At 41.2% G+C, this 13736-nt stretch overlaps 1 protein-coding gene across 4 annotated transcripts in view; it reads right to left on the bottom strand.

Moving 5' to 3' along the window:
* Positions 1–13736, bottom strand: part of PRKD3 (protein kinase D3) — a 76512-nt gene that overhangs the window by 43422 nt on the left and 19354 nt on the right. The gene's annotated exons all lie outside the window — the stretch shown is intronic.

The following is a 13736-nucleotide window of genomic DNA, read 5'->3' as shown; positions in this document are numbered from 1 at the left end:
AAAGTGTTTCCATCTTTTTTCTCTCAAAAAAAAATTCTACTGGCTTGATGCCCAGGATGTACAATACTCAGTCATAGGCCAGTAACTAATTTGAAGCATAGTATCTTACAGAATATCAGTGTAGAAATGGAAGCTTTTTACGCCATTAGCAAGACAATGAAATGATCTGCCCATCCAAAGGTAGCCATAGTAGAATTCTAGATATCAGATCATGGCATTATGTACAGAAGAGTAATTTTATGTTATTTAAAGGTTTCTGAAATGTATTTATAATTAATTTCTCTCTCAGAACCTTGGCCCGTTGAAATCATTATACTAACAAAATCTAACTTTAGAGGCAGAGGGGTTACAAAATATAGCTTCAATAAAAATATCATATGAGTTATGAGGAGAGGCTGAGGGAGCTGGGATTGTTTAGCCTGCAGAAGAGAAGAATGAGGGGGGATTTGATAGCTGCTTTCAACTACCTGAAAGGGGGTTCCAAAGAGGATGGCTCTAGACTGTTCTCAATGGTAGCAGATGACAGAACGAGGAGTAATGGTCTCAAGTTGCAGTGGGGGAGGTTTAGATTGGATATTAGGAAAAACTTTTTCACTAAGAGGGTGGTGAAACACCGGAATGCGTTACCTAGGGAGGTGGTAGAATCTCCTTCCTTAGAGGTTTTTAAGGTCAGGCTTGACAAAGCCCTGGCTGGGATGATTTAACTGGGAATTGGTCCTGCTTTGAGCAGGGGGTTGGACTAGATGACCTTCTGGGGTCCCTTCCAACCCTGATATTCTATGATTCTATCTGAAGACTCAAACATAATAAAATAGCTTTTGTTTACAAGGTATGCCATGTAAAGGATAAATGATGGTTTAATATGGTATAAAGTTATACCATTTGGGATGTCTGGACAATTCACAACCTCACCACTCAAGAGCAATGCAGCTATTAGAAACTCAGGATAAAACCTTTTTTACTATACCATGCTTTATATGATATTTCATAGCAATATATTTTTGCATTTTGTTCAAGTCCCCATCACCATAATTATTAGTTAGATTGCATAGCAAAGTCCCAAGTTACTTTTATAGAATGTTCAGCTCTTGGGTTATAAAAAGCTTTGCTAAAATTAGGCATCTTTAATTTGGGGGAGAGGGATGTGCCTGTAAACTTTATTTTGACTATGCTTTTTTTTTCCTGTGGGTGCTCCAGCCCCAGAGCACCCACGGAGTCAGCGCCTATGCAGGTAGTATATATATTGTGTGGATGTGGCCCATATAATATATAGAGAGCTGCATATGAGGCCCACTATGGAGGGAAAACTTTACCAAAGAGGAAAATATTACAGCTTGACCTCAGCTGGTCGAACTCTAAATTAATCATCTCTACTAAAAATTAATTCCACCACCAGACCCCAATTGAGAATGCCTTATCTCTGGCTCTCATATATTTAATACAACTACCATCAATGTTTCAACTGAAGGAAACAGGTTCTCTCTCATCTTCGGTGGAACTCATCCCCTTTTCTGGCTATTACTAAACCATCACTACCAGAAGACTTATCCCTGACACAAAAGTAAATACTTTTGCCTCTAAAAAGCAACGGATTGCACTATATGCCAAATATATTAAATGTTACATATCTTTGTGAGGGGGGGCATCTCAGAACCTCTGATAAAGACTATTTACTCATTCAAAACTACTCAGTTTGTGGCCTGCTTAAAAAAAAATTGCGTGTGTCACTTGTATAATCAGCCTGGCCTAGATATTTTAGTTAATATAAATAAAGCATTGTTCATAGGAACCTGGAGATCATACAGAATTTTAACAGCTTGCAGCATATTACCTTCAACATAAGCACCGCTTACCCTTCCACCAGACTGCTTCAAGTTTTCATGACTCTGAGAAAAGCCAGTCTAGAAATATCATTTATGGGGGAGGACCAACAAGAGTTTTCTACTGATCAGAGAAGAGATTTTAAAGCACTTTAAAATTCAGATCTGATCCACTGGGAGGGAAGGTATTTTTTTTAATGTTGGCTTTTTGTGTAAAAATCCACTTTGCACTACACCACATCAAGGTCAGACTCTGCCAGCAAAGCCAATATAGTCTACTCAAATTGAAGTAACCAGCTGCTGCTAGTGGTTTCAGCATTTTATTCTGTTCCAAAGCCCCAAGTGCATGTGTGAGTTTAAAATGTAACAAATATAAAAGAGGAAAGACAGTCTCTCTCTCTCTCTCCCCCCACTAGTGGTTCTCAACCTGTGGCCCAATCAGCACACAGCTGTGGCCCATGTGACATCCTCAGGGCCATAACTAGGGTAGGACGGGAGGGGCACCTGCACTGGGAGCAGAGCCGGGGGGGGGGGCACAAAAAATGGCACGGTGCAGGATCAGGCCCAGCATCAGTCCCCCTCCCCCCAGCAAGATCAGGCAGAGCAGCATCAACCCTCACCCCCCCCTCCAGCAGCAGGAGGCCAGGTGCTCAGCACACACACCCGCATGCAGCATCACGGGTCCAATGACCCTAGCTGAAGCAGGCTACCCGGCACTAGGATCACAGCAGCAGGTAGACAGGGCTGTCATTAACAAATACTAAACCCTTTTTATTATTATTATTATCATATGTACGAAATTTTACTTTTCCCCAGGGGGGTTCCACCCCTGCTCTGCCCTGAGGCCTCCTGCCTGCACTTTACCTCTTCCCACCCCCACCATGCCTCCTCCTCAAGGCCCCGCCCTCGTTCCAGCTCTTCCCAACACCACTACACCCCCTCCCCGAGACCCCTGCCCACCACTCACTGCTGGTCTCCGCCATCTTCCAAGCCGCCAAACAGCTGTTTGGCAGTACCCCCGATTAGCTAATCAGCGGCGCTGCCTAACAGCTTTAGTTGGTGGGTGCTGAGCATCCGCTTTTTTTTTCCTGTGGGTGCTCCAGCCCCAGAGCACCCACGGAGTCAGCGCCTATGCAGGTAGTATATATATTGTGTGGATGTGGCCCATATAATATATAGAGAGCTGCATATGAGGCCCACAATGGTACGTAGGCTGAAAACTACTACTCTACACAAACACAAAGAGGACATATTTACAACAGAGAAGGTGATGTGGCTCATGACATTCATACTTCACTTTCAAAATGATCTATATGCACAGGGAGAGTCTGTAAAGAGTTTAGAGAACAATCTGAAGTTGTAGCTCAATCCTATTAAAGTTCCATATTTAATTACAATTTTTAAATGACTGTTAGAAAAAGAGTATTAGTTAACTAAACCCTGAAAAATTACAAATGATTCAAAGTTATCAAAAACTAAATTTTCAACTAGATAGTAATTCTCACCTCCACCTATGAGAAACAAAAAGAAATCAAGGGTGATACCACCTCCAAAATGAAAAGCTACACCGACAACTACGCAAAGTGATTGCTCAAGGAAAAAATCAACAGCTTAACAGAAAGGTAAGCCTTCCAATAATTTAATTTTACCTTTTATGCTCTTATTTTTCATCCAGGCAGAACATTTCATCCAATGCTGAACATGTTTGGGACAGTCTCTTAAAATTAGAGGTTGTCTAATTGAGAAGGCGATTTGGACAGTTTTCACTTTGCTGGATAACAGTAAGAAGGAAATGATCCTTGTAAAGTGTTCTGACATTTTTGCAGTTTCCACAGTATGCATCCGATGAAGTGAGCTGTAGCTCACGAAAGCTTATGCTCAAATAAATTGGTTAGTCTCTAAGGTGCCACAAGTACTCCTTTTCTTTTTGACATTTTTGAGTTAGTGGGGCTATTTAAGTTCAATGTATTAGGTTTCTAAAATTAAAGAGTTGTTGATAAACTGTTCTGAGTGCAACTGCCATATTTATATAAATATAAAAGACCAATCTTTAGTCTTTGTTAAAAAATACCTGTACTTTGGTCCATATTAAATCCCTTTACTTCCTTGTTGTAGAAAGAAGACCTTCCTCCTCAACGAAGTTGCTTATCAATTAAGCTGCAGCAATGAAGACAAGTGAGACTCGGGAGCTGTAGCACCCAAGAAGATATGAGACTGGAAGGCCAGGGCCAGGGAGAGAAAACAACGGAGATATGTGCACCCCAAGCCCTACAAAACATGTTTCTTTCTCACCCTGCCAAAGACATCAAACTAGGTCACAGGAGCACTGCTGGGGGAGATCAGATGGCCACTAAGTGCTGATTTCCCCACCTCCCCGTAAGAGATGGGAACTGTTGGCCACTCAGCTACTACTACTACTCTCCCAGTGGCCCCCACCGACAATCAGGGCATTCAAATGATCTTCTGTAAGTCATCAGATAACCTCTGTGCCTCAATTTGTAAAAATGAGAATTAAATTTTCCTGCATCATAGGGATATCAAGTTTCATTCACAAATGTTTATAAAGTGCTTTGTGAGCTTTAGACTGCAGGTACTTCAGTAGTATTATTAATAATAAAAGTTGGTATGTTAATGCCTAAATCAATTCTATATATATAACAGGTTTCAGAGTAACAGCCGTGTTAGTCTGTATTTGCAAAAAGAAAAGGAGTACTTGTGGCACCTTAGAGACTAACCAATTTATCTGAGCATAAGCTTTCGTGAGCTACAGCATCCGATGCATCCGATGAAGTGAGCTGTAGCTCACGAAAGCTTATGCTCAAATAAATTGGTTAGTCTCTAAGGTGCCACAAGTACTCCTTTTCTATATATATGACGACTCCCAGTTAGAGCATACCAACTACACTACATTATAGAATAATTTACTTCAGCAACAGGGAGAAAGCCAGCATGCAGGCACTTGCTATCAGGGTTACCTATGTCTGCCTGCAACGAAAAGTGAAATTTTTATTGATGCAATGGCGATTCTAACTCAACAGGGGAGACAACCATTGACAGTCCTCTCTCAGGACAGATCACAAAGAATCAACTATGCACCACAGATTTCCAGGGATCTACAAACAAGCAGTTTCCATGAGTAGTGGGCTAAACTGCAGGAGTCATTTTCTATTTCTTTTTGTAAAGATTGTTCAGTTAATTTTTTCCTTGTTCTGTGCTTTTAGGACATATGTGCCAGAAATTTTTCCCCAGTTAACTAGAAATCATGTACGAAGGTGAAAAGTATGTTTGGTTATAAAGTTTAAGCTGTAACTAAACCTATTTAACCATCCTCATGTATAAATCCTAGATTATAATTTTTTTTAATGATTTACAATTACTTCGAGTTCTAAACACTCAAGGCAACTAGCTCACAGTTAAGAGACTGTGTTAAACTATAATTAAGAGATTGTACATGCCATGTGGAAATCCCCTTTGTAGCTGCAAATCTTGAAACATGCCAGACTCTCATTCCGCATTCAGGAAAGTACTCTTTCCTTACTAGTAAACAGCTTTAAAGTCTCTCCCCATTAGGATCTAATTCCAAAGTGTCTGAAGCAAGGTGTAAGAGTTACAGTATTTCTAAGAACTTGGAGACTTGACTCTCAAACAAATTACATGCTCTACATGATAGGATAAATTAGTTTTTGAAAAGGAAAGTATTGATGGAAGATGTCGATGTATGCAAGTAAAATCAATTTAATGCATTGTTGTACCTTGTGTGTTAGAAATAAAGACTACTACTACAGGTAAGGCTGCAAGTCTTTCATGAAGGTCACAGTAGTGACTGATGCCATGACTTTCCGGGACCACCGGGACTTCCACAGCTGCAGCAGCTGACCCCAGGGTCTCCCCAGCTGCTGGAGTGGCCCCGGGGCCAGCCGCACTGGCCACTGTTTGGGCAGCCCCAGGCAGCTGGTCCCCAAAGCTGCCCCGGAGCAGTGGTCTGGGAGGAGCGGCAGGGCCCCTGAGCCATCCCCCTCCCAGGAGCAGCAACAGAGGCAGTGCCTCTGGGCCGCCTGGCTCCCAAGAGTGGCGACAAGGCCTCCGGCCACCCCCCTCCAGGAGCAGTCACAGGGCCCCGGGCAGCCCCATATCTGCAACTGTATATGCTATATGGTTTCCCCTCTCTTTAAAAACCTCACTTTTGATTTTAAGAACAGACAATCATTTATTTTACAGGAATACATTTTTCGACCTTTTGGTAATCTGTCTCTTGAGATACAGACCTCCGATAAGATACGTAAGAATCCTATCACAAAATCTGTACTGTATCTATATACATGCATAGGTCATACCACTCTCACCTGAGGGCAATTACAGACCTAATCTTCATTTTCTATAACCGATTTTGAATCAAACAGTCATTCCAGAAACCAAGGCCTTGTCTGCATTATACTGCTCAATCATTTGTGCTTCTGTTGATGCAAAAAAAGACCGAGTGCACCTACATTTGCCAACTTCAACTAGTGTAAGGTTTGCTGTTGTGTTTACACTTGGGTTGCCTCACAGCGATTAAAATAACAGCTGTCACCTTTTACAGCTATCAAAAGGTAACTACCACCTCAGCGGGCTAACCTCTTTAAATCACCAGCTGAGGGTCCCCTTTGTGCCCCTCATCATACCTTCAGCATATTTAATATCTCCCCAATACCAGAGATGGCCCCCCCAGCCACGCCCCTCCATATTAACTGCTCCCCCTTTGCCCCATCACACAGTCCAGCTTGCAGGTCCACATCTGGCAATCCTGCTGTGGAAATCCAGCCAAGGCTGCATACTCTGCCCCCTCCCCATGATCCATCACAGCATCCTCCTCCCACCTCCTGCTCTGGAATGCCTCAGCTAGAGAACTACTGATTGTTTGCCAGCTACAATCCCCTGCTCTGATGAGCCACAGGTGTTTCGTCAGCATATCCGTAGCTGGCTGGGCTTCAGCAGAAGGAGTGGAGCTGGCAGCTTTATTCCTCACAGCCCTTCAGCTACCCTCCCCCACCTCACCCATTCCCTGTCACATTTGTAGGGGCAGTGAGGAGCTCAACTAAGCTCCACTCTTCTGCTGCCATCTCAGCTAGCGAGCTGTATATGGATTGCTGGCCAATAATCTCACTGGCAAACAAGCAGCGGTTTTATATTCCAAAGAGTGTCTTTTAGAAAAGCAGCTTGAAGCTAAACTTTGCATAAATTCTTATTTTCAAGCAATATTATAAAAATCACCAGAAATTCTCCCTTTGGTAGTGTAATAAATAGAAAAGCTTTTTCAGCTTATCTTCCAGACAAATACATAAATAAATATCTGAGGGGAACCATCAGACCCTTTTTCAATTTTTTTTAAGAGAGATTCACAAGATCAATTTAAATTTAAAACAAAATACAAACCAGAATATTATTTTTAAAAACAGTTTATTTTTAACAGTGACCCAGCCACTCCCAGTCTTTATTCAGGCCTTATTCGATAGCGTCAAGTTTGCAAATTAATTCCAGTTCTGCAGTTTCTCGCTGAAGTCTGTTTTTGAAGGTTTTTTGTTGAAGAATAACAGACTTAGAAGTGGCCATTCTTCAACAAAAAACCTTCAAAAACAGACTTCAGTGAGAAACTGCAGAACTGGAATTAATTTGCAAACTTGACACCATCGAATTAAGCCTGAATAAAGACTGGGAGTGGCTGGTCACTACAAAAAATAATTTTCCCTCTGTTGATACTCACACCTTCTTGTCAACTGTTGGGAATGGGCCACATGCACCCTAATTGAATTGGCCTTGTTAGCACTAACTCCCCACTTGGTAAGGCAACTCCCATCTTTTCATGTGTTGTATATTTATACTTGCTTACCGTATTTTTCACTCCATGCATCTGATGAAGTGGGTTATTGCCCACAAAAGCTTATGCCCAAATAAATTTGTTAGTCGCTAAGGTGCCACAAGGACCCCTCGTTGTTTTTAGTGATACAGACTAACACAGCTACCCCTCTGAAACCTGTCACCAAACAATCTGCAGTGATTCAATGTACAAAATCTAATCCCAGTATTACTAAATTTCCTAAAAGCAAAATGGAGCCTGTTCTTAAGTATAACAGGATATCACATGGGGGAAGTCTGCTTATACAACAGATTGTGCCTTGGTGTAATTACATTGACATCAGTGCAGTTACATCAGGAATTAACTTTGCCCTTTGTTCTGGTGATACTTACTAACGTTTCAGGAAGCAATACTTCATTTTCCACTTTATATAACATTACTGAAATTAAATTGAGGACCCTAAAGCAGCATACAGCAACCAGTATTGCTGGAGTGAAAAACACAACTGGGGGTTTTCCTCCATCTTGACAATAACTGAAAATTATTCTGGTTCAAGTTCCAGAACTTACTTTACACAATTATGGACCAATCGTCAAAAACTCACACAAAGGACAAGTGTAGGCGGATACTATTTTAAGGTCCAATATCTCATGACCCACCATAACTCAAAACAAATGCTTACACCATTTGAAAGTTAATCCCAACTTCTCTTTAACAGCACAAAACATCTGTAATCTTGTCAATTTTTATAACTCACTGAAGCCACATCGTTCTGTTACCACCTTGTGTCCTCAGCCAGCTAACCACCCTAACACTTAAAATCATGTCAGAATTCGAGCTATTGTCTGGAGAACTAGACTTCAAAATCCAGTACTACAGATATTTTCTCCACCCCCTGCCTTGCCATATGGACATTACTTCACTGGTGCTGTCACCTGGTACACCAGAAATCCCAGCACATGTCAATGCCTTGGCACAAACACACTCCTCACTCCCCCACACACACCACTCCCACCCCTATCTGCATACATCCCTGTTTTGCTGACCTCTCTGCCCTCATCTCCCCACCTCTCTGGTCACTTCCTTGTACCCCAAATCTGACTCACTCCCCTAGCCTCCACACATCCAGATTCATGCTTCCTATAACAACCAAAACCCCCTCTCACTCTCCACTAGAGCCTGCCTCCTTGGCATATCAGGGGCACATGGAAAGCATAAACAGGTCAGTCAATGCTGCAAGCTGGTGAATATAAATTGATGATTTTTTCTGAAAAAAATGTCAAAATCAGATTTTATTTCATTAATTAAATTATAATCAGGTTTTCTCTTTAAAAATACACGTTTAAAATGAAATCTCAGTTTAATACAAAATATGTTAAGGCCTAAAATTATAATCTCTCAAAACCTTTAAATAAAAAAATAAATATGCTGACTCCATGACTGAGCCACAACCAAAAACTTTGAGTTAAAGGCTGCTTTTCTATATAAAGAAAAAATCACGGGGAAAAACATTAAATTTTGAGGTCAAGCTTTATAAATATGGCACAATAGGGCATGTACTGTATTCAGGCCTCGATCCTGTGGGAATACCAAGCGGCTGTACTATTGGGTGCAAATGACGGTAGAAGTCAACATAGGCATTGAGACCCAGCCTCTGGATTCCAGGAGACAACATCATAGATTTCATCAGGATCATCCACGGAGTTCACCTGGGTGGTCTCATACTCCTATTTTATAGCTTCTCCCTACCTGAGCTCTGACTAGCTCAGTTCTCAATTTATGACTGTACCCATCATGGAAACTTACTCTCCAGGTCATGCAAAAATACTGATTCACCCAATAACTACCAGCCCTTTCTTCTGGATGGTTTTGGGCACTTCAGGTAAATGGCCTTGAACCATCTCCTTGCATGTGTACACAGACAGATACAAACAGAAATCTATCAAATTTCTCAGCTGCCTCCCTCTCTGTCTCTAGTCTAAACAGATAAAACACTGCAATGCAAAAGGCACTTAGGTTACATGAACATAAGTCTTTGATTGTTGTTACTACTTTTGTTTTTCTGGGGGTAGGGAGTGGGAGTTATGTAACAAGGGAGAAGGAGCAGCATGGGCAGCCGGTGATCCAGCCATTGGGGGAGGCGAGCCCCCGGCCCCTCCCCTTCTGCCCTCCGCACTGCCCTTTTTGACCCCCCGCCCCCGCAGAAACCCAGAGCACCTCCCCACGGCCCCTGGCCTCAGTGCCGGGAGGCAAGACCCCAGCCCCGGTGTGCTGGGCTGTGTGGCCACAGTACCCACAGGCCTGGTGCACCAGGCGGCCAGCCCCGAAGCACCAGGCGGCAGTGCCCTCAGCCCCGGGAGGTTGGGTGGCATGGCCACAGTGCCCCCAGCCCCAGGCAGCCAACACCAGAGAGCCGGACAGCGTGTCTGCAGTACCGCCAGCCCTAGTGCTCCAGGCAGCGCACCTGCAGCACCCCCAGCCCCAGTGCACTAGGAGGTGCAGCCCAAGCGGCAGCTGCCCTGAATCCCTGCGGGAGGCAGGCCAGCCAGCCTGGGCCAGGACAGAGCACTGGGAACTGCAAGAGGGGGCCTGGCCTAGGGGTGGAGTGTGGGTCAGCCTCGTCCGTTTGGGGAGGCACAGCCTCCCCCAGCCTAAAATACCTGCTGCCCTGAGTGGCAGAGTATGCAACCAGAAAGGAAGAATGCTGTTGTCAAAAGCAGGACACTGTAGGAAGAAGGAACAACATTCATCAGAGTGCAGCCCTTAAGTGTTCATTTCAAAGTCTCGGAACTGGAGACCTTGGCTGCAGGTCTTAAAGAGACCCTATTTAGGAATATTTTCTATAAATTCCTGTACCTCTGGATAAAAAAGGAACATGAGCCAAATGTAAACTGTGCAACAAAGAAATGCAAGGCCTAGTTGTCAGGATGAAACAACATTATGAAAAAAATGCTCCTCAGAAGGTTGTGACTTTGAAGATGATGTGGACATGTCTGAACAATTTGGATCAACTGGCTAGTAAACTCATTCTTATAGACTGCCTACCAAGTCTTACTATGCTAGTAAATGATAATCTATATTACTGTCATAAATTTGTGTTTTGAGTGTATTCCTTATTTATGAATTTCAAAAGGTCTGTTGAAAATACAATTGGTATGTTAGTTTATTGAGAGAATATTTATCAATTACATGTTTACTATTACTGTGGGATTTCTGAAATGATTTTTTTATTGCTCAATGTAATCAAATACGCTAGATGAAGATTTCCTGTTTAAAAGCAACGTTTTATTAGGCATTTATGAATTTTAATATTTATATTTTTTAATTCCAACCTGTTTGGTATGTTGCTGGAGATAAGGGTTTAAATAGATTTAGATGATAATCCTTATGATGTATTAATTTTTTTCTCTATAAAATGGGGTTTCAAATAAATTAAATCATTTACACAGTAGTACAAACAGCTGCTGTAGGAAATATATTTAATTAACAATCTCATTTTTAAAGCACTGTACTGAGTAATACTCAGTGATTTTTTTTTAACCATTTTGTTTCAGTCTTAGACATAACACATTATGAATGTTCATCATCTGCAATAACTCTGAAGTTTTAGGTGTCTGTTGGTACTACCAACAGTGTTGCAACTAAATATGTGTCAGATAGTAAATTACCTGTGTCAAAAAAAGACTTTCTTCATCATCCAGCAAAACCAAGGAGGAGTTCATACTCAGGACCAGCAAATTCCAGCAAGACACCATAGATGAAAAGATTGCTTGGTTTGTTTATGCAACAAATTCTCCCTTTCATCTTGTTCAGAACAAATATTTTGTTAACATTGTTCAATCATTAGGAACATGCTACACTCTACCCAGCAAAGCAGACTTTCCTGGAAGGTGGCTACATATAGTGTATGAGAAGGAAACTGAACAGTGTGCAAAAAACATTGACGAGAAATTCATTAATTTGAGTCTTGCTGGGTGGAGCAGTGTACACAATGATCCAGAAATACATGCTTATGCGACAACAAAAGATGGGGTTGTTTATCTCACAAAAACAGTCGATACTTCAGGAAATGCTCATGCAGCAGAATACTTATAAGAATTAGCAGTAAGAGCTATGAAAAATTGTGAACAAAAATTTAAATGTCAAGTGCCTAGCTTTGTCACAAACAATGCTATAAATGTAGCAAAGACATGAAGAAATCTAGAAGATAATGAAAGAAACCTGAAACTTATAACATACAGGTGGAGTGCTCATTTGATGCTTCTTTTCGCCAAAGTCTTAACTACAGCTTTAGGAATAAAGGAAAACATTGCTGAAATTGCAAAATACTTCCAGACCAGCCACTTTGCTTCAGCTTCACTGAAGAGAGAAGGAGGAGGAGGAATTCTCCCCCAAAAATGTATGATGGAATTCAGTGGTTGACTGTTTTAAGCTATTTACTAAGAACTGGCCAATTCAGATGACAGTTTGTGAAGAAAATCATGACAAAACAGATGGAACTATTGCAGCCAAAGTAGTCAACATCAAACTAAAGAGAAATGTAGAAGATATGCTGAATATACTGAAATCTATTTCCATAGCTCTGGACAAACTGAAGAAAGTTTGCTAGTGTATTGCTGATGCTGCTGAAATTTCGAAAGAACTTCAAGAAACATTGAAGAAAGAAATACTAAACAACAAAATTAAATTGCAGGTAGTATAGAAGCATATGGATCAAGTACTTAACTCCACCTCATTTTCATGCCAATATTCTCAACCCAAAGTACTAGGGTAGACACCTATTTGCTGAAGGTGCTGCTCTGTGAGGTGGGAATCTAATAGTCACACAGCAATCATGCCAACCGTAATAAATGTCAGGGCTGGAGGTGAACCTTTCAAGCAGCACGTTTGCTGATGATGTTTTAAAGAAAGTCACACCACTAACCTGGTGCAAGTCACTAGCTAAGCACCTGGAACCAGAGTTGGTTGAAGAACTAAACCAACTTTGGATAGCAGTAGCCTCTTCTGCAGACACAAAGAATATTTTCTTCATTTGGACTAATTCATTCAAAGCTGAGAAATCAACTGTGAGTTGAGAAAGCAGGAAAACATGTCTTTCCCTTCCAGTCTATGAATAAAAACAACAAGGAAGGGAACGAAATCTACCAGTTTTAAACATCTGAAGGGCAACCTAAGTAACTTAGGAGATTTGTATAATTTTCAAGAGACTTGGGCAAGGAAGAACTTAAGCTCCAATCACTTTCACTAAGACATATTTGAAAATTTTCTCAGGCTGACCTGAAATAATCAGTTTAATTCACCAACTACAGTTAATACCTCTGTTCCTTTAATAAATCATTTAGTAGTAAATGTGAAACATGTTTTGATATGGTTATGTATCCAAATTATTTAAAGTTGTTTTAATTAATAAATATATATTTTATATGCTGTTGTGTGTGTTGAATTCAATTCCAGTTAACATCCTGATAAGGTCTGACACAAATCACAAGCAAAAATTATAAGGAAATAAGCAACATTTATTCACTATTTTCTAGCACACTAAAAATGTTCAGTTAATAAGAATCTGAAAATATTAAGCTATATAATTGCTTAAATAAGCATATGCAGTTAAAACATACCCTGCTACGTAGCAAAAAGATATACTACATCTACTATAAAATAGGGCTGTCAAACAATTTTTTAAAAAGTATCGCAATTAATCATGAGATTAAAAAAACAGTCATGATTTATCCCAGTTTTAATGACACTGTTAACAACAGAATACCATTTATTTAAATATTTTTGATGTTTTCTACATTTTCAAATATATTGATTTCAATTACAACACACCCTTATTTCTGCACTGCTGCTGTGGCTCGTGGTGCCTAGCACTCATCCTGCGGCTCATGGCAGGCTCCATGATCTCACACAGGGGCTGCATCTTGCTGGCCATCCTGCAGCCCTCTGGCTACTCCTGGCTCACTAGGGGGGCCATTTCAGTATTTGGTTTGGTGTGAGGGCACGTGCGTTGGTGGGAGATGGTTGTCTTTTTAAGAAGAGCACTCAGGAGCCTAAATGCTTTTTCAGTCAGCAGCAGCTGCTGT

This window comes from Lepidochelys kempii, chromosome 3 (assembly GCF_965140285.1).
Source record: "Lepidochelys kempii isolate rLepKem1 chromosome 3, rLepKem1.hap1, whole genome shotgun sequence".
Taxonomy (NCBI): domain Eukaryota; kingdom Metazoa; phylum Chordata; order Testudines; family Cheloniidae; genus Lepidochelys; species Lepidochelys kempii.
Note: the sequence above shows the minus strand (reverse complement) of the source record. Positions and strands in the feature narration are given on the sequence as shown.